Source organism: Bos indicus x Bos taurus, chromosome 1 (genome assembly GCF_003369695.1).
Source record: "Bos indicus x Bos taurus breed Angus x Brahman F1 hybrid chromosome 1, Bos_hybrid_MaternalHap_v2.0, whole genome shotgun sequence".
Classification (NCBI taxonomy): Eukaryota; Metazoa; Chordata; class Mammalia; order Artiodactyla; family Bovidae; genus Bos; species Bos indicus x Bos taurus.
Genome location: NC_040076.1, coordinates 66,394,177 through 66,415,536, shown reverse-complemented (window position 1 = coordinate 66,415,536; position 21,360 = coordinate 66,394,177). Strand labels below are relative to the sequence as shown.

The 21,360-nt window shown below is 42.4% G+C and overlaps 1 protein-coding gene across 3 annotated transcripts in view; it reads right to left on the bottom strand.

The window, feature by feature from the left end:
• The window catches only part of CASR (calcium sensing receptor), an 89,359-nt gene extending 68,398 nt beyond the window's left edge, over positions 1-20,961 (bottom strand). Inside the window, exon 1 of one of the 3 annotated variants that reach the window (XM_027533910.1) lies at positions 20,394-20,961. The gene's annotated coding sequence lies outside the window, so the exon portion shown is untranslated. Of the gene's footprint in view, positions 1-20,078; positions 20,367-20,393 lie in introns of those variants that run through there. The other 2 variants (XM_027533993.1, XM_027534074.1) reach the window with 2 other exon arrangements.
• Positions 20,962-21,360: the final 399 nt, after the last annotated feature.

Sequence of the window (21,360 nt, the reverse complement as noted above, 5' to 3'; positions counted from 1 at the left end):
AATCACTTTGCAAATCCATCTCACATTATCTAGTAAACATGAAAATGTGCATACCTTAAGCCCAGCACTTCTACCCATAGGTAAAATACACTAGAGATTTTTGGACAGTATGTCAAGGAGTCATGTACAAAAATATTATAACAACATTTTTTTTTAAACAACAGCAGGAAACTACAAATATTAGTTGCTGGTAGACAGGAAGATATATACATTTTAGTACACATGAACAATAAAATTCCATATAGCAGTGAAAATGAATGAACCATAGCTATTGCCATTAACATGTATTACTCTCACAAATAAAATATTTTTAAAAATGTACATTGAAGAAGAATGCAAAGACCATGACTCCATTTATACAAAGTTCAAAACAATGCAAATTAAACAATTTAGGGATTGTTTAGGGAAACACTGGTGTTTCTCATAAAGGGTAAAATATGTATTTTTTAAAACATAAATCTCTCATCCTAAAAAACGAGCATTAACAGTAAACCAGAAATTATGGACTGTTTTCCTATGGGAAAAAAAACAGAAAAAGAACTTCTACATCATGCTGTAAATCGAATATTAATAAAACCAATAGAAATCCTAATAAAAACATTAACATAATCACAACACACATTATATTCTTAATAAAAAAATACTACTGCAAATGCTGGGCTTCCCAGCTGGCACTAGTGGTAAAGAACCCTCCTGCCAATGCAGAAGATATAAGAGATTCAGGTTCGATCCCTGGGAGCATCCCCAGGAGGAGGAAATGGCTACTCACTCCAGTATTCTTGCCTGGAGAATCAAATGGACAGAGAAGCCCGGTCGGCTACAGTCCATGGGGTCAAAAACAGTCAGGACATGACTGAAGTGACTTAGCATGCGTGCATGCTCTACAAACATGAGAAAAGAGAAAGACAGCTTTTTACGAGAAGGTTTAAAAAAGGTTGAGAAAGCTGCCTCAGGACAAAATGCCTGAAGATCAGGGCATGTGTAACAAGCACTTTCCATACAGGATATGATGCCAAAGTTAGCCAAGGGGAGAACTTGGCGTGGATGAGCCTGATGAGCAGAGATTCAGAGCATGCCGCATCCAGCTGTGTTAATATACTCTGTGGTCAATTGCTGATCCTTGGTGATACAGAACATTTATGTGTGGGTAAAAATATTGTATAAACAATGTGACATCTGTATATATTGACACAATTTTTTAATTTATTGCAATGTAAATATTTACTGATGTTTGTTTATTAAATATTTATTGATTGTATATGAACCAGCATTTATTACAATAACACTAAGTTGTAGCATAATGAACAATTGAACACGTGTATCCCATAAAACTATAAGGTAAGGGAATGTGAAATACAAATTTGGGAGTGGAAAAACGAGTAGGACTTGATTAGAGGCACATACGGGCCCCCAGAAACTAATTTTCTTAAGCTGGATTTTAAGTAATCAGGAATCCATTCTATTATTATTTTTTAAACTATCATGTTTTTGCTGACTGTATAGAGCTTCTCCATCTTTGGCTGCAAAGAATACAATCAATCTAATTTCAGTGTTGACCATCTGGTGATGTCCATGTGTAGAGTCTTCTCTTGTGTTGTTGGAAGAGGGTGTTTGCTATGACCAGTGCGTTCTCTTGGCAAAACTCTATTAGCCTTTGCCCTGCTTCATTCCTTACTCCAAGGCCAAATTTGCCTGTTACTCCAGGTGTTTCTTGACTTCCTACTTTTGCATTCCAGTCCTCTATAATGAAAAGGACATCTTTTTTGGGTGTTAGTTCTAAAAGGTCTTGTAGATCTTCATAGAACTGTTCAACTTCAGCTTCTTCAGCGTTACTGGTTGGGGCATAGGCTTGGATTACTGTGATATTGAATGGTTTGCCTTGGAAACGAACAGAGATCATTCTGTTGTTTTAGAGATTGCATCCAAGTACATCTGTTGTTGACCATGATGGCTACTCCATTTCTTCTAAGGGATTCCTGCCCGCAGTAGTAGATATAATGGTCATCTGAGTTAAATTCACCCATTCCAGTCCATTTTAGTTTGCTGATTCATAGAATGTCGACGTTCACTCTTGCCATCTCCTGTTTGACCACTTCTAATTTGCCTTGATTCATGGACCTAACATTCCAGGTTCCTATACAATATTGCTCTAAGCATTGGACCTTGCTTCTATCACCAGTCACATCCACAACTGGGTATTGTTTTTGCTTTGGCTCCATCCCTTCATTCTTTCTGGAGTTATTTCTCTACTGATCTCCAGGAGCATACTGGGCACTTACCGACCTGGGGAGTTCCTTTTTCAGTATCCTATCATTTTGCCTTTTCATACTGTTCATGGGGTTCTCAAGGCAAGAATACTGAAGTGGTTTGCCATTCCCTTCTCCAGTGGACCACATTCTGTCAGACCTCTCCACCATGACCTGTCCATCTTGGGTGGCCCCACACGGCATGGCTTAGTTTCATTGAGTTAGACAAGGCAGTGGTCAATGTGATCATACTGGCTAGTTTTCTGTGATTATGGTTTCAGTGTGTCTGCCCTCTGATGCCCTCTCGCAACACCTACCGTCTTACTTGGGTTTCTCTTACCTTGGATGTGGGGTATCTCTTCACAGCTGCTCCAGAAAAGTGCAGCCACTGCTCCTTACCTTGGACAAGGTTGCCCATCCTGACCTTGAGCGTGGAATAGCTCCTCTTGGCCACTGCCCCTGACCTCAGACTTGGGGTAGCTCCTCTCGGCCACTGCTCCTGACCTTGGACATGGGGTAGTTTCTCTAGGCCGCCGCCCCTGACCTTGGGCATAGGGTAGCTCCTCTCGGCTGCGTGGTCTGTCGCAGCTGCTGCAGCAAAAACAAGACCGGGAGCTGACTGTGGCTCAGATCATGAACTCCTTATTGCCAAATTCAGACTGAAATTGAAGAAAGTAGGGAAAACCACTAGACCATTCAGGTATGACCTAAATCAAATCCCTTATGACCATACAGTGGAAGTGAGAAATAGATTTAAGGGACTAGATCTGATAGACAGAGTGCCTGATAACTATGGACGGAGGTTCGTGACATTGTACAGGAGACAGGGATCAAGAATAATCCCCATGGAAAATAAATGAAAAAAAGCAAAATGGCTGTCTGAGGAGGCCTTACAAATAGCTGTAAAAAGAAGAGAAGTGAAAAGTAAAGGAGAAAAAGGAAAGATATAATCATCTGAATACAAAGTTCCAAAGAATAGCAAGGAGAGGTAAGAAAGCCTTCCTAGCGATCAATGCAAAGAAATAGAGGAAAACAACAGAATGGGAAAGACTAGAGGTCTCTTCAAGAAAATTAAAGATATCAAGGCAACATTTCATGCAAAGATGGGCTCAATAAAGGACAGAAATGATATGGACCTAACAGAAGCAGGAGATATTAAGAAGAGGTGACAAGAATATACAGAAGAACTGTACAAAAAAGAGCTTCACGACCCAGATAATCACGATGGTGTGATCACTCACCTAGAGCCAGACATCCTGGAATGTGAAGTCAAGTGGGCCTTAGAAAGCATCACTACAAAAAAAGCTAGTGGAGGTGATAGAATTCCAGTTGAGCTATTCCAAACCCTGAAAGATGATGCTGTGAAAATGCTGCACTCAATATGCCAGTAAATTTGGAAAATTCAGTAGTGGCCACAAGACTGGAAAAGGTCAATTTTCATTCCAATCTCAAAGAAAGGCAATGCCAAAGAATGCTCAAACTACCACACAATTGCACTCATCTCACACGCTAGTAAAGTAATGCTCAAAATTCTCCAAGCCAGGCTTCAGCAATATGTGAACCATGAACTTCCAGATGTTCAAGCCGGTTTTAGAAAAGGCAGAGGAACCAGAGATCAAATTGCCAACATCCACTGGATCATCGAAAAAGCAAGAGAGTTCCAGAAAAACATCTATTTCTGCTTTATTGACTACACCAAAGCCTTTGATTATGTGGATCTCAATAAACTGTGGAAAATTCTGGAAGAGATGGGAATACCAGACCACCTGACCTGCCTCTTGAGAAACCTATATGCAGGTCAGGAAGCAACAGTTAGAACTGGACATGGAACAACAGACTGGCTCCAAAGAGGAAAAGGAGTACATCAAGGCTGTATATTGTCACCCTGCTTATTTAACTTATATGCAGGGTACATCATGAGAAACGCTGGGCTGGAAGAAGCACAAGCTGGAATCAAGATTGCCGGGAGAAATATCAATAACCTCAGATATGCAGATGACACCACCATTATGGAAGAAAGTGAAGAGGAACTAAAAAGCCTCTTGATGAAAGCGAAAGAGGAGAGTGAAAAAGTTGGCTTAAAGCTCAACATTCAGAAAACGAAGATCATGGCATCTGGTCCCATCATTTCATGGCAAATAGATGGGGAAACAGTGGAAACAGTGTCCGATTTTATTTTTCTGGGCTCCAAAATCACTGCAGATAGTGACTGCAGCCATGAAATTAAAAGATGCTTACTCCTTGGAAGGAAAGTTATGACCAACCTAGATAGCATATTAAAAGGCAGAGACATTACTTTGCCAACAAAGGTCTGTCTGGTCAAGACTATGGTTTTTCCAGCGGTCATGTATGGATGTGAGAGTTGGACTGTGAAGAAAGCTGAGTGCCGAAGAATTGATGCTTTTGAACTGTGGTGTTGGAGAAGACTCCTGAGAATCCCTTGGACGGCAAGGAGATCCAACCAGTCCATTCTGAAGGAGATCAGTCCTGGGTGTTCATTGGAAGGACTGATGCTGAGGCTGAAACTCCACTACTTTGGCCACCTCATGCCAAAGAGTTGAGTCACTGTAAAAGACCCTGATGCTAGGAGGGATTGGAGGCAGGAGGAGAAGAGGATGACAGAGGATGAGATGGCTGGATGGCATCACCGACTCGATGGACATGAATTTGGGTAAGCTCCAGGAGTTGGTGATGGACAGGGAGGCCTGGTGTGCTGCGATTCATGGGGTCACAAAGAGTCGGACATGACTGAGCAACTGAACTGAACTGAACTGACTGAAACTATCATGTAAATTATCTCTAGTATGAATGACAAATTTCATAATAAGAAGCCAAGCAAAGGATGTTTGATGCTTTCATAGTAAACATTAGTAAACTAAATAAAATATGAAGTTAGTTATATAATTTACTAAGAAAAAAACTTGACTATTTTTGTTTAAAAACAAAAGTTGCTAACTGTAAAATAGGCATGCAATATAAAAAAATATAAAGAAGAAATAGAAAATTAAAATTACCCAAAAAGTCCATCATCAAGAACTTCCCTTTGGTGACTCTATACAGATATGCTGCTGCTGCTGCTGCTAAGTCATGTCAGTCATGTCCGACTCCTAGCAACCCCATGGATGGCAGCCCACAAGGCTCCTCCACCCATGGGATTTTCCAGGCAAGAGTACTGGAGTGGGGTGCCATTGCCTTCTCCGCTATACAGACATAGATGTATAATTTTACAGAAGTGGGATCATCATATATTCCAGTCTGCAACCTCATTTATTTATTGCCATAAATACAGAATAATCATATTCAATGTCTTTATAGTACTTTATGGAATATATGAATCAAAATGTACATAGCTAATGATGTACTGCTGGGCATTTAAGATATTTCTTATTTTTTACTATTACAAACAACATTTCAATCAACCTAGTTTTAAACACTTCTTTTTAACACACGACAGAGATTTCTTAGGATTCATTCTCAGAGGTGGAAATGATGTATCACAAACTATTTTTTTGGGTAGTCAGGGATAATATATATATATATTTTATAGAGGAAATGCTAATTAGTATTTTGTTTTTCTGAGGTTAAACTGTTCCATCTACAACTTAGGTCCTAGAGAAAAAGGCAGGTGTCAGAAAACTCCACACCCCTCTCAGAAGAGTGTGTGGTGAAACTCATTTGTTTGTTTTTTTCATAAAAGAACTGAATTCCTTTTGTGGGGGATTGCTTTTAAATTATGTGAAACAACACTTCCGGAAGGCCCAAAACAGAAGCTGAAATGATCAGACCAAGGATTACCAGCTAAATGGAGAATATAAATAGTTGAGAGACAAGGTGGGCCCTATTGAAACAGGAAAGGGAAATGCAAAGGGGCTGGTGAAGGAAGCAGCAGACAGATGGTGAGAGTGGTGAGAGAAGAAAGAAAAGCTGAGGCAAGAATGAGGGCTCTTTGCAAAGACGGCTTGAGGCCTGATGGAAGGGGCGGCAGTGTGATGAGTGCAGGAGATCAGTGTGAGTCAACAGCACAGGCGGTTTGGAAGTGACTTGGTCAGAACATCAAAGCACAATAGGCCAATGAGAAAAAGTGAATGAACTCTTGCACTAACCAACCCCTCTCCCACGCACCAAAAACCCCCTAAGACAACAACAACAAAACCGAGAAGATAGAATTTGGTGTCTGGAGAAATGCTTGTTTGTGGGGGAAACTGTAAATATAAAGTGGGAGCACTGGTAAATAGGAACAAAGACCACACGTTCAAACAACGAACAGCCACTTTCCTAATTAAAAAATAAACAAATAAATACAAAATTAAAAAACCTCAATGTCAATTTAAAAAGTAATTATTATATACAAAAAAAAGATACAAGAAAATAAAAAATCAGTCTTAATTCTATTCCTTTAATCTCACAAACTCTTCATAGTTTTTATATATACTACATATCTGAAATCCTATAGTATGTTATTTATTACATAATGAACACATTTCTATACCACCAAATGTTCTTTTTTTCAAATAATTTATAATGACTGCTTGGTATTTCGCTGTCGGTATGTACCATACTTAATTTAGCCAATTCCTTTCTGTTGGACATGGAGCCTGTTTCAAATTTTTCATATTATGAAAATCGCTGCGCTGAACTTCCTTGATATCCCAGGTGGCTCAGTGGCCAATGCAGGAGACTCAGGAGAAGCCAGTTTGATCCCTGGGTCAGGAAGATCCCCTGAAAGTAGAAAATGGTAACCCAGTCCAGTATTCTTGCCTGGAAAATTCCATGGACAGAGGACCCTGGCAGGCTACAGTCCATGGTGTTGCAAAGAGTCAGACACAACTGAGCACAGCACAGCAGAACTTCCTTAGGGTTAAATCTTTACACTTACTAATGATCATTTCCTTAGCATAACTTTAGGCATGGAAATTGTTAAAGTGTAAGAACATTTTAAAACTTTTAATATGCATTGCCAAATTGCCCTCCAGAAAGGGTGTACCCATTGACACTGTCACAACCATGTATACGAGAGCTTTGGCAAAGTCATATTTTCTGAAGGATGGAAGAAAGTTCCCAGAAACAAAATTTTGATTATGAGCTTTTGAATCTAGCCTGTTCTACTTGCTGGCCATAGACCTCAGGCAAGTCATTTAACCTCCTAAACCTCAGTTTCCCCACTGTATTGTGATAAAACCTAACTAAAGTTTTTGACAGGCTTAAACAAAACAATATCAGATCAGATCAGATCAGTCGATCAGTCGTGTCCAACTCTTTGCGACCCCATGAATCGCAGCACGCCAGGCCTCCCTGTCCAAATGCTTAGTACCACGACTGATAACATTGTAAATCCTGAGGAAACAGTAAAGGGCAGTCCTCAGAATGACTTTTATCCTAGGGTTTCACTCGGAAATCTTCCAAGAATATGGAATGAGGCTCCAAGGTGAAGGAATGGAGGTCCCAGGAGACACTGAAGGAGGGTGTCGGGATCACCCCAGAGTTGGCTCATAACCAGGGTCACAAAAAGCCTTCTGAATGAGAAACCTGACTGAATCTAAAATCATGGACTAATGGAGGTGCAGTTTAGCAGTGCAGCTCCGTGAGGCAGACACAACCAGCACTTTCATACTAATGGACAGGGAGGAAATGAAAGCATCACAGAAATCTCACCCTTCACTACGAGGCCCAGCTGCTCAGCAGACCCTTTACAAATCTGGGGGAAATTACAAAAGGACCATTACAAGCCCTGAGACGTGTAAGCCATCAGAGTCACTTTATAATGCCACCCATACAATATCAGGAATAATGACCTCAGAAGAAAGAGGGAGGGAGAAAGCAAAGGAAGGGAAGAGGAGGAAGAGAAGGGGGAAGGGAGTGGAGGGCAAAAAAGAACCAAAGTATACAGACCAGATGAATGTGTCCCACTGTATTGGCCCCAGGAGGGTCTTGTTAAGGGGGAAGTGGCCCCAAAGATGTACAAGTTAGAAGTGGGCAGGTGAGACCTCTTGACAGATACTTGAATGAAGACAAGGATGCACAGTGAAACTGAGAAGTAAAACAAAGGCCATGAGATTTGAAGAAATATGAAAGGAGAGGAAGATGTCTAGAAACCTTCAAGAAGATCCAAGGGTTAAAGGGCACTGCAGGTACTTGGCTGCCCAGTGCAGAGCCCCATGGAAAAGTGCCTTCTCATGACACTGTGGACATGAGCAAACCACCCACAACTGCACTGCAGGGAAGGGCATTAAGAAGGGTTCAACCTCACCTATTTAACACCTTCTCATTGATGTGGCTTGATTTTACCAAATTAGGCAGGGACATGGAGAAGGAAATGGCAACCCATTCCAGTATTCTTGCCTGGAGAATCCCAGGGACAGAGGAGCCTGGTGGGCTGCCGCCTATGGGATCGCACAGAGTCGGACATGACTGAGGCAACTTAGCAGCAGCAGCAGCAGCAGGCAGGGACAGGAGTAGACTGGGAGGATAGGAAAGGAGGAGAGCAGGAAGGGGGGTAAGGCAGGCAATTAGTCGCCATCACAGCTGTTCCAAGGGGGACTCAGAGATGTAAGAGACGGGCCCTTCCTTTAAAGAGTTCCAAGTCCAGATAGGAAGATAAAATCCCTTGGTATGAAAATGCAAACATATAGGCTAAATGGCCAGATAAGAATAAAAGATGTAGAGGGGTATGGGCTGTGGCAGGACAAAGCTAGGAAAGCTTCCTGGTGTAGAAGGCCTGGATGGGATCTGGATGGGGGTTGAGAAGAGGGGCATTTTATACTGGGGAACTAAGCAGCTGGGGCAGGACTGAGAAAGCATGTCACGGGAGACTAGGTGACGTGTACCACTGTTCGAAAGAGGTAGGACAGTAAAATGGAAAGTAAATTGTTCCTCTCACTCACTGGGAGTCCTAACACCTCAGTTTTCTCACCTCTGAAGTCAAGATAACAATGTCCTTTCGGGGTTGTTGCAGGATGAAAAAATAATATGAATAGAGTACTAATACCATTACTGGCACCTGAAAAGTGTTTAGAAAGTGATAGATAAGTTTATTATATTACTACTCCTGGACATAACAACACAGCATAGAAATAAAGGGACAGGAGAATGAAAATCTAAAAAGCAAGCTGAAGATATCCAGAAATGAAAATGTTCACATTAAAAAGATGCAACATAAGGGGTGTTAAAAATTAAGGCATGGATTACAGTGGGACTACTTAATGTGTGGTCCATGGATCAGATTACCAGCATCAGTTTGGGAGCTGTAAAAGGTGGACCTTTGTCTTCTCCCCAGACTTACTAACTCAGAACTTCTAGGGGTGGAGCTCAATAATCTGCATGTTAATAATATTGTTTTTGCTGTTCAGTCACCCAGTGGTGTCCAACTCTTTGTGACCCCATGGACTGAAGCATGCCAGGCCTCCCTGTCCTTCACCATCTTCCGAAGTTTGTCCAAGTTCATGTCCATTGCATCAGTGATGCCATCCAGGCATCTGATCCACTGACGCCCTCTTCTACTTCTGTCCTCAATCTTTCCCAGCATCAGGGACTTTTCCAATGAGTCGGCTGTTCGAATCAGATGACCAAAATACTGGAGCTTCAGCTTCAGCATCAGCCCTTCAAACGGGTATTCAGGGTTGATTTCCCTTAAGATTGACTGGTTTGATTTCCTTTCTGTCAAAGGGACTTTCAGGAGTCTTCTCTAGCACCACAGTTTGAAGGTATCAATTCTTTGTCGCTCTGCCTTCTTTACAGTCCAGCTTTCACAATATAATATATTATTTCCAAAGAAACTGTGGAAAGAAGAGGTTAGCTCAAAGTAGATATGCCTGACTTCAGTTAGTTTTGTCCTCAAAACTAATCTTTTCACTTGTGCATGAGGGTTATTAATTTATAAAAAGAATCTTAGAGATTCTATAAGGAAAGTAACAGTATAGAAAAGAATTAATACTCAATCTTAATTATAGTAGTAGAAAATAGCCACAGTAAGTAGAATAAAGTTACGGTAGTTTATGTTATTTAATCATGATAATTAAATTCTAAAAAACCTTTATGTTTTTAGAGCTTTGAAGATTTGAGAATTGTAAACATAAAATGATTCATTCAATTCACAAAACAACCCTTTTGTGGTAGGTACTCTTGTCATTGCCAGTGTATAGATGAGCAAAGTGAGACATGGAGAGGTATCTAAGCCTAAAGGGCTAATAACTGGCAGAGTCAGGATCTGAACCTAGGTCGTGAGACTCTAAATCCACGCTTCTAGCCGCTAGTCTGTGCTGCTTCACCCCCACCATAATTTATTTAACCTCTACGTTATTATTGGACACACAAGTTTTTTCTAGTGTTTCACTGTCATTAATAAACACTGTGAAGAACATATCTGGGTATAAGTTTTTAACCATATTTCTGATCATTTCTTTAGGACAGAAATTCTGAAACTGAAATCCTTGGTCAACCTTGATCAACAATTTAAAGGCAGTTATTTTACAGACATTATGTTATAAGAATAGCCATTTCCTCACTGCACCAGCATTATCTTTACAGTCTTAGTATTTTTTTTTTTTTTGGCTGCACCATGCAGTATATGGGATCTTAGTTCCCTGACAAGGGATGGAACCTGCGCCTCCTGCACTGGAAGCACAGAGTCTTAACCACTGGACTGCCAGGGGAGTCCTCAGTCTTGGTATTCTTGATCAACAAATTGGTATATCACTTTAAAAAAATTCTTACTTCTTTTATTAAGTAAAGTTAAAATATTTATATATGTTCACCTACTATGTGCTTTTCCTCATTTGAAAACTCTTACTATCCTTTGCTCACTTTTTTGAATCCATGGTTTTAAATTCTATGAGCTCTTTCAATATTGAAACTTTTAACCATCTGGCATACTTGCTGCAATAGTTTTTAGTTTATTTTCCTTTTAATTATGACTTTCTATATATGTGTTTTAAATGTTTATGTAATAAAATCTAACAAAATTTTCCTTTATGATTTTCTGTTACTTTTTCACTTTGAAAGAACTTCCTAATTCTTGTAAAATATCCTCTGCTTTCCTCCTTCACCTCCAAAAATAGAAACTTTCCAAACCTCAAGTTTTAACTTGAGGTTACTCTTTTGAGTATATTTACAGTAAGAAGGGGCGGCAGAGGGTTAGATGGTTAGATAACATCACTATCTCAATGGACATGAATCTGAGTAAACTCCGGGAGATGGTGGAGGACAGAGGAACCTGGAGTGCTGCAGTTCATGGGGGTCACAAAGGGTTGGACATGACTTAGCAACTGAAACACAGTAACAGTAGTAAGAAGTTCATTTTTTTTTTTTTTTTCCAGAAAGCTAGGCAAGCCATGTGTGTTCATTTTTTTTTTTTCCAGTTGGACCTCCTTTGAGTTCCACTAAACACGCACAGGACTGGGAGACAACCAGAAAATAGGACGAGGAGAGGGCTAGCAATGGAGTCAGGAGAATTAATCAGCTCTGTCATTTACAGCTGTGCTTCCTCTGGCAAGTCACTCTACCTTTCAGTGCACTAGTTTTCTTATTTGCAAATGGAGATGATGACACCTGTCCTGCCCATCTCCCTCATTTATCTTGTGAGATATTCTGAGGATCAAATGTGTTAATGATACAAGAGTGCTTTGTCAGTCACTGACTACTACACCAGCCTATATATTAGACTTGTTCACTCAGTAATCTCCTCCAGTATACCAGGTAATATGCTGGATTCTGGGGTTTCAATGTTAAATAAGACATGCTGTCTGTGCTTGATGACCTTGAACAATGTGTATTAGGTCAGTTAAGTCCTTTAATAATCAATGAGGTAGATAATATTAATAACCCCAGTTTATAGATAAGGAAACTGGGACATAAAGAGGTTGAACAACTTGTCTAAAGTTACACAATCAGTAAGGTGTCGAACGGGGAGATAATCCAGGCAATCTAACGATAGAGCCCAGACTTTCAACCAATGTACTGCACTGCCTCTCCAAAGACAAGGCTGAAAACTGGCTGACAATTGCATAGAGCCAAACTTTAGCTGAAATATTTTAATTTTTAAGCGTGCAGAAAGAGAAGGGCACCTGGCTTCCTCACTACCTTCTCCTCCTGGCCTCTCAACTGGGAAACACTAAGGACAGAAGGGTCCCTGTGGGCAGTGGCTGCAGGTGATGAGCAGACTGGGACCTGAGCCTGAAGGTGCTCATGAGCTGACAGACTTGTGGTCTGAAGCTGCGCTGGAGACCCTCGGCTTGTGTGTTCCCCTCTCACCAGCTCTCTCAGATCAGCTGGCACTCCCTCCTCTCCCTGGGAACCGTCTTCCACAGAGGCTACCAGACTGGAGGTCTGGGTAACACATCTGGCGTCTCTGAGTGAATGGTGGCAACTCAGTGTCTGACACGCAACTGGAGCTCAACTGAAGCTTGTTGAACTAAACTATGTCAAATTACAGAATATTTAGAAAGACTGAAGAAATGATCATTCTTTCAACCATCAATCTCTATTATGAGCAGAAAAATAAAACTTTTCCCCCCCTCAGTATAAGCAGTTCACCATTATTAGGGGGAACAACTAGAGTCTCTTTGAGCTTGCTTCTTTTTTTCTACATGAAAAACAATTTAAATAAGAAACATGCACGTCAGGAACTCCAGCAACAAAAACATGGATGAAAGAAGTCAAATAACTCCATTTTGCTATTTGATAGTAATTTTGCTTGTGTGTATTGAAAGATTTGTTGAAAGAAGAATATCTAAAATTAGCTTCCTCTCAGCAGGTATCATATTACCTTTGCCCCCATCACTGATAAGCATTCCCTGAAGGTGGAGGAAAACAGTTTCCAACTGAAAACTGTTTCCAACCAGTTCCCGGGGAGAAGGGGTGGTGTGTGTGTGAATCAGTCACAGATAAGAAATACATAAAAGTCAATTAATTCAGGTTACTTAAACAAAGAAATCCTCATTCATCTTACTTTTTCCATGTAAGCCCCAGAGATGAGCTGCGGCAAAGGATACAGGCCAGGTAAGCAGCTAACAAATGCCAAGCACTGTATTAAGCACTTTTCATATCTAGTCCATAAGGAAATATTACCTCAGTTTTACAGATATCAAAGGGATTTGTTGTTGTTATTAATATTTAGTCACTAAGTTGTATCCAACTCTTTTGCAACCCCACGGACTCTAGTCCACCTGGCTCTTTTGTCCATGGAATTTTCCAGGCAAGAACACTGGAATGGGTTGTCATTTCCTATTCCAAGCGATCTCCCCAGCTCAGGGATCAAACCTGCATCTCTTGTGTCTCCTGCATTGGCAGGCAGATTCTTTACCACTATGCCACCTGGGATATCCACCAGTAAAAGCTGAGGCTCACAGAGCTTAGATACATTGCCCAAGGTCACAGAGATGGGAAGTCCACTTTTAACCAAACTCTAGACCATCCATGGCAGAGGCAGACCGTTTTTCCCCTTCATTTCACATTTTGCCACCTTACTCCTTGAAAGTGAAAGTCATTCAGCCCTGTCCGACTCTTTGTGATCCCATGGAATAGTCCATGGAATTCTCCAGGCCAGAATACCGGAGTGGGTAGCTGTTCCCTCCTCCAGGGGATCTTCCCAACCCAGGGATCAAACTGGGGTCTCCTGCATTGCAGCAGATTCTTTACCAGCTGAGCTACCAGGGAAACACCTTATTCCTTCAGTTCAGTTCAGTCACTCAGTCGTGTCCGACTCTTTGCGACCCCATGAATCACAGCACGCCAGGCCTCCCTGTCCTTCACCAACTCCTGGAGTTCACCCAAACTCATGTGCATCGAGTAGGCGATGCCATCCAGCCATCTCATCCTCTGTCGTCCCCTTCTCCTCCTGCCCCCAATCCCTCCCAGCATCAGAGTCTTTTCCAATGAGTCAACTCTTCACATGAGGTGGCCAAAGTACTGGAGTTTCAGCCTCAGCATCAGTCCTTCCAATGAACACCCAGGACTGGTCTCCTTTAGAATGGACTGGTTGGATCTCCTTGCAGTCCAAGGGACTCTCAAGAGTCTTCTCCAACACCACAGTTCAAAAGCATCAATTCTTCTGCACTCAGCTTTCTTCAGAGTCCAACTCTCACATCCATACATGACTACTGAAAACACCATAGCCTTGACTAGATGGACCTTTGTTGGCAAAGTAATATCTCTGCTTTTGAATATGCTATCTAGGTTGGTCATAACTTTCCTTCCAAGGAGTAAGCGTCTTTTAATTTCATGGCTGCAATCACCATCTGCAGTGATTTTGGAGCCCCCAAAAATGAAGTCTGACACTGTTTCCACTGTTTCCCCATCTATTTCCCATGAAGTGATGGAGCCAGATGCCATTATCTTCGTTTTCTGAATGTTGAGCTTTAGGCCAACTTTTTCATTCTCCTCTTTCAGTTTCATCAAGAGGCTTTTTAGTTCCTCTTCACTTTCTAACCTTATTCCTTGGCCCTGCCTAATTTAAAGTCGGTGCATCTCTCTGTCTTCAAGTAATCAGACAGTTGTTCAAGCAGCTGAATCCAAAAGAAAAGAATTCAATCAGCATTCCCCAGGATCCACATTTGGAGGGAACAGGCATAAAGCTCCTAGCAACTTTTCAGTAAACACTATCATCCACATCTGGATTATTTTCAGTCTTATGAATGGATGATGTGGCTACCCAAACTATACTGTATTATAAAGTATGTGTGTGTGTGTGTGTGTATTTCTGTGTGTGTGTTAGTCACTCAGACTCTTTGCAACCCCATGGGCTGTAGCTCACCGGGCTCCTCTGTCCATGGAACTCTTCAGGCAAGAATACTGGAGTAGGTTGCCATTCCCTTCTCCAGGGGATCTTCCCAACTCAGGGATCGAATCTGGGTCTCCTGCATTGCAGGTGGATTCTTTACAGTCTGAGCCAATAGGGAAGCCTGTATTATAAGGTAGGGAGCACTTAAATCCTCTAATTCTCACTGGCTTTAATAAACATGCTTCAGCCAGAGGTTATTGGATTGTGGGAGGACACTTGAGAAAAGAGAAGGAAAAATTCAGTCATGCTAATGTCAGGCAAGAGTTGCACCAAAAGTATCAGACATAAGCAACCTTTATATGTGCCACTTTATGACAATGGCAAATGAATTAAGTCTAATGTTCATCCACCTGGAACTAAAAGCCTCCCAGAAATGAGAGAAAGAGAGAGAGAGAAAAGGAAAGAGACAGGGAGAATGAATAAGTGAAACTCATTACAGATGAACTAGACCTTCCTGATCCTATCAAAGTTATGAGATGAAAGGTGTCAAAAGGTCTCTTAAATCAAAAAGACAGCTTTTTGGAGATACCAATCATTAAGTCCTCAGCATATAAATTAAATATCTGATTCCCAGTCCTGCTTGACACCTGGCTTCCTTTTGTTTATCCTAGGAACACCTGGATGACAGTACCAAAGGATGACAGACCAGAATCCCACTGCTCTCAACTAGTAAGTAATTGAGTTCTGTGGCATCTACCTTGCAGTTGTCTCAAGCACTTGTCTCCTTTTCTTCATGGTTCAGGCCATCATCACTATCATCTGAATGGCTATAATCTCTTTAAATGATTGGTTTAGTTGCTAAGCTGTGTCTGACTCTTGCGACCCCATGGACTGTAGCTTACCAGGCTCCTCTGTCCATGGGAATTCTCCAGGCGAGAATACTGGAATGGGTTGCCATTTTCTTCTCCAGCTTTAAATGACTGCTCTGCTCCAAACTTAATCCCCTTTCACCCAGCATCCACATGCAGCCAGAATAACTGTGCTCTAAATAAAACTGCTCCCTAAGTCACTTCTTTATGTAAAACCCTCCAGTGGCTCCCTTAGCCCTAGGATAAAAAATAACAGCCAGCAACAAGTGGGTGCATAATCTGTGCCAGGTACTCCATGACTTAACCTCAGGTCCTGCAACAACCTTATGAGAGATATACAACCTTCATTACCATTACTTATTACTAAATAAGTAATTATTATTTATTTATTACTAAGTGACTTGATCAAGACCCCACGGCTGGAAAGTGGCAGAACCACGATGCATACCTGGGACTGTCTGACCTCAGAGCACATGCTTTAACCACAATGCTATCAGTGTGATGGCATGCAGGTTCTGTGACCTGGCATGTCTGCCACTCCAGCCTCATCTCTTAATGAGCCCCTCTTTGTTCCTCATGCCTCAGCTCTTCGAGCCAGTTGCACGTCCTGGACCTTGACACTCTGTTTCATGCCTGTTTGTTCTGGCACATGAATTCGTCTTCTAGAATGCCCTCTTCCCTTTGTCTATCTTTTGGAATGTCTCATCTTTCAAGATTCAGCTCAAGTATTAACTCCTCCATGAACCTTTTCCGGCAGAAATGACCACTCCTTTCCCTTGTGTATCACTGTTCTCTACTTATGCTTCCATTACAGCAACCACAATACTTCCCCACCCTTACACAGATGAGTACGACTCTCTCCTCTTAGACTTCTATGAAGTCTCATCATCTTACTAATCCATCTTACCCATAGTATCTCACAGAGTGCTAGGCACATTGAAGGTTCACCGTCAATGTTGAATGAATAAAAATATTTGTTTGCACATGAAATATGATGCCTGGTCAAAGCTCACCATGCCATTACATTGTGAGATTTATATTAATTTTACTTTATTGCATCAATGCAATTAGCAATTTTTTTCTTTACCTAACAACTGTATATGAAACTTGAAGAGATACATGCAGCTTTAGGGCAACTAAAATCAAAGCAGTGGATAGGAGTGGAGAGAAGACACTGTAGCTGACCTGCCACACCTGTTTTCACCTGGGAAAGTATTCAGTGACAATAATGAGCTATCACCACACAAGCCAAATTTGGTATGGGAGTTATGCACATATCTACCTCAGCAGTGTGATGATTCACATTTGAAGCACAATGCATACATTTTATTGTGCACAATAAAATAAACTGACAGACTAAAATTAATCTAATACAATTTGTAAAGTTTAAAAAGAAAAAAAAAGAAAAGCAAGAACATCAGCAATGGAAAACCATGACCAACTCAGGACAGTACAAACGATGCTGTGATAACAAAGCATCTCTCCCAAATTCCAAAAATGTCAGCTCTACATCTGTACATATGCAGTATTGCAAACACTACATCTGCCTTCGTGATTGTTGTTATTGCTGTTCAGTCGACCAGTTGTATCTGACCCTTTGTGACCTCCTGGCTGCCCAGGCCTCCCTGTCCCTCACCATCTCACCAAGTTTGCCCACCTTCATGTCCACTGCATCGGTGATGCCATCCAGCCATCTCATCCTCTGACGCCCTTTTCTCCTTCTGCCCCCAATCTTTCCCAGCATCAGGGACTTTTCCAATGAATCGGCTGTTTGCATCAGAAGACCAAAATAACAAAATGCCTTCTTGATTACTGGCAACCAAATGGAATTCCTAACTGATTCTGATCCTGCCTCAAAGCCACCTACACCCCCAACATTTCCACTTACTCCCGAATCTCAGCTCAAGGGAAACTTCCTTGAGAAAGCCTTCCCTGATCTCTAGGGTAGTCTATATACACTCTCAAAGACCTTTATTTCTTTCCTTGACAAAGGTTATCTTAGTTTATAATTACATATATTCAATACTCAGTTATCTTACTACTGGTTGCCTCCCTGAAGCATCTATAAACCCCAGGAGATCAGAGACCTTGCCTGGTTTCATTTATCAACTTTCCCTCAGTGACTGGTACATAGCCAGGCACTCTGCAAACATTTTGAATGCATAAGTGAATGATGAATGGATTCCTTCACCTCTTATTTGTTTATTGCCTTGTTCTAAGAACTGTACCTGATTCCTTACCAGTCTCAAGGTGGTACTCAAACCATTCCTCTTCATTATTCCCCCACCTTACCACAAGGCTCAGTCCTTATTTTCTAATCTTCTCTCCCAATCCCCTCTTCAAAACGGTTCTTAAAAATGGCAGTTTCTATCCAACCTGAATTTCCTGAACTGTGTGGGGTCAAGGTCACGCAACATGAAAAAATGAACACAGCAAAGGAAAACATCGTGACGGGAGTAGCTATTAGGTTATTTTAAATAGTCTACACAACTCCTAAAAAAACAAAACCCATTAATTCAGTAAAAATAATTTTTTTTTATTTTTTTAAATTTTATTTTATTTTTAAACTTTACATAATTGTATTAGTTTTGCCAAATATCAAAATGAATCCATCACAGGTATACATGTGCTCCCCATCCTGAACCCTCCTCCCTCCTCCCTCCCCATACCATCCCTCTGGGTCGTCCCAGTGCACTAGCCCCAAGCATCCAGTAAAAATAATTTAAACCACTTCTATTTTATCACAAAGACAAAAGTGGCTTGATTTGTTGATTTTTTTCCACTTCCGAATGTTTTGTCCTTGCATAGAAAAAGCCTTGGAAAGTAGTTACTTGTGCTGGTTGTCAGCAAGCCGACTGTGTGGTCTCCCAGCCACATCATCTGGGGGTCCTTCCTAAATGACAGGGTCCTGTCTCCACAATTCTCCTCTTCAGGGTCTTGATCTGCTCCCCCCCTTCTAATCCCCTAATCCCCTCTAATTCCTTCTTCTATCCCTTCCCCTTTCCTCTTGACTACCACAAAGCTATGTCTTGAGCCCCTTCACATATATAAAAATCCACCCTATTAGGTTCCTACTAATGAAAAATCCTATGCCTGTTTCTTTGCTGGTCCTGGGTGGAGGCCACAGAAGTAATGAGAGGTGTGACTGGCAAAGCTCTGCTTTCAGGAACAGGAACTAGTGAAGTGTTAGCTTTTGGAAGTCTAGAGCATTTCAGGAAATTTCCTTCATAAATTTTCATTCTACCAGACTACTTAAATTGCATTTGGAAAGTCCAGTTTAAGGAAGATAACTGGTAGTATAAAATTCTTCAGGGACCCTTCCCCAAAGCTTCTTTCTTCAAATCTCTGGGAGAGTTAAGGCAAGTAAAAGAAATGTCCTCTTGGCAGTGGACTCACTACCCCAAGGGCTACTCTGGTGAAAGAGACGTTTAAAGAGATCAGGGGTGGGGCCAGCAAGGAACCCTAGAGATTAAGGGATGCGGGCGGTGGCGGTGACGTCATTTTCTTTGGATACTTTTTTAGGCAGGAGGTGAGATAAAGAATCAAAAGGAGGGGACGGAAGAAGTAGGGTGCAAAAAGATATGGGTTAAAAAACAAGCGGGTATAAGTAGACACAAATGCTAGTATAGGAATATCTCTTGAAGTTATATATTTTTTTTATAAACCATGTATTGAAACTACAATTTTAAAAAATAAATAGTAAAAGACTATCAAACTGGTACTTTTTTCTTCCTAAGAAATATGGTGTATGGTGAAAAGGCCTGGGGACTGACACCTTAATTGGGGTCAGTGAGGCTAGGTCCCCAAGGCAGCTGGAAGCTTGGGCCAAGTATCCTGAGAGGGGACTCATGGCCCATGAGGATGGATTCTGACACAGTACCCTTCCATATGCATATACTCCAGAAAACTGCCTGTTCCCTGTTGACACACGGACAGGGAATACTTTCTGACCATGGTCACAGGCAGAAACAAGGCGGAGGCAGAAGACGGCACCCCACAGCCGCGTCTTGGTACGCACGCACTCCCGTGTATCTAAGAGGGTGACCCATTGCCGCTTCTGAGGAGCGGTAAGCCTTGGGTCCTGTAAGCTGGACCCTGACGTCCCCCGTGCCCTACGCTCAGCGTCCCCAGGGCTGAGCTGGTCCAGCTTGCGCCCTTCGCTTAGCCCCCTGCCCGCGACCCCCAGATCCTCCATTCCGCCTCCCCACCCGGGCCCTTTCTGCCCGCCCTCCTCGCGGTCGGTGGTCCTACCTGGCGTCCCGGCTCGGGCTCCCTCACTCCGGGCAGCGCCGGCCCGTCGGCCGTGGGTCTCCACGAGGCGCGCTCAAGATGGCCCGTGGGGCCCACTCGCGATGGCAAGGTCACTGGCTCGGAGAGGCGCCAGTCCTCGGGTCCTGCCGAAGCAGCCCCCGCAGACCCTCTGGACCGCCGCCGCGGCCCCTGCCTCGGAGCTCCGCCCCTCTGGCGCCCGCCCCCTGGGGGTCCCCAACTGCAGAGCCCAGCTCTGCTCCACTCCTCTGGCGGGGTGCTCGCTAACCCTCCACCCGGCAGCCCTGGTTCCCTCACCGGCTTCCCAGTCGTGCTGAGCTGAGTCCCCGGGACCCCGGCGCCGAGGACCGCGCGTCGGGTCTGGTTCTCCCGGCCACCGGCCACGCTCTCGCCTCCTGTGCTGTTCTTTCCGGTGCTACCTTGGGGTTCTCGGACCCCAGATCCAGCTCCTCAGGTCGGAAAGAACCCCTCTTCCCTCCTTCTCCTTGGAGATGCAGAGAAGTTTAAGAGGTTGGGGGCTTACGACTCTGCCAACCTTCTCTGTACTAGAGTGGGGAACTTTTTTTTTTTTCCGATGAAAGGCCGGAGAGTCAAGGTAAAATAAATACAAATCGTGGACCAAAATTCTTACTCATTCTGCAGGACTCAGTTCTAAGCTGCAGAAACTCCTCGGTGTTTGCAGGCAGCTCCCTCCTTCCACTTTCTTGCGCAAAAGGGCACTTCGGTCCTCCCTAGGCGGAGGCAGACAGACACCTGTTGGGTGTAATTTCCTCTGCCCGACCTGACCGTGAGCTCCTAGGAGACCGCGACCAGCCGCCCCTGCTCATTCCTGTCTCCTTCACTGGCATGGCACCTGCCACCTATCGGGGGCGTGAATACTTTATAAGTAAGTGGAAAATTAATTTCTTTTGTAGAAAGCCAGTTATTTCCTTTTATCCTCAGATAACACATACTGTTTTACGTGAGCAATTTGCTAGTCTCTATAAAGAGCCACAAGAGTTGTTATCCTCTTTGATGCAGAGGATGCATTAATTCCATTCTTGGGGAATTTTCCAGAACAAAAGATACTTATGTGTAGATGTTCATAGCAGGATCTTTTTTTACAGAATGTCATAATTTTAAAAAACCACAAAAGCAAGAAACAAAGCCAACCTTGTCAACAATAGGAACTTGGTAAAATAAAATACTTTCATATTTTGGGGTAACTTAATGAGCTATAATATAGTCGTTAAAATGATAAACATCAAGGCAGGAATGCCTCAAA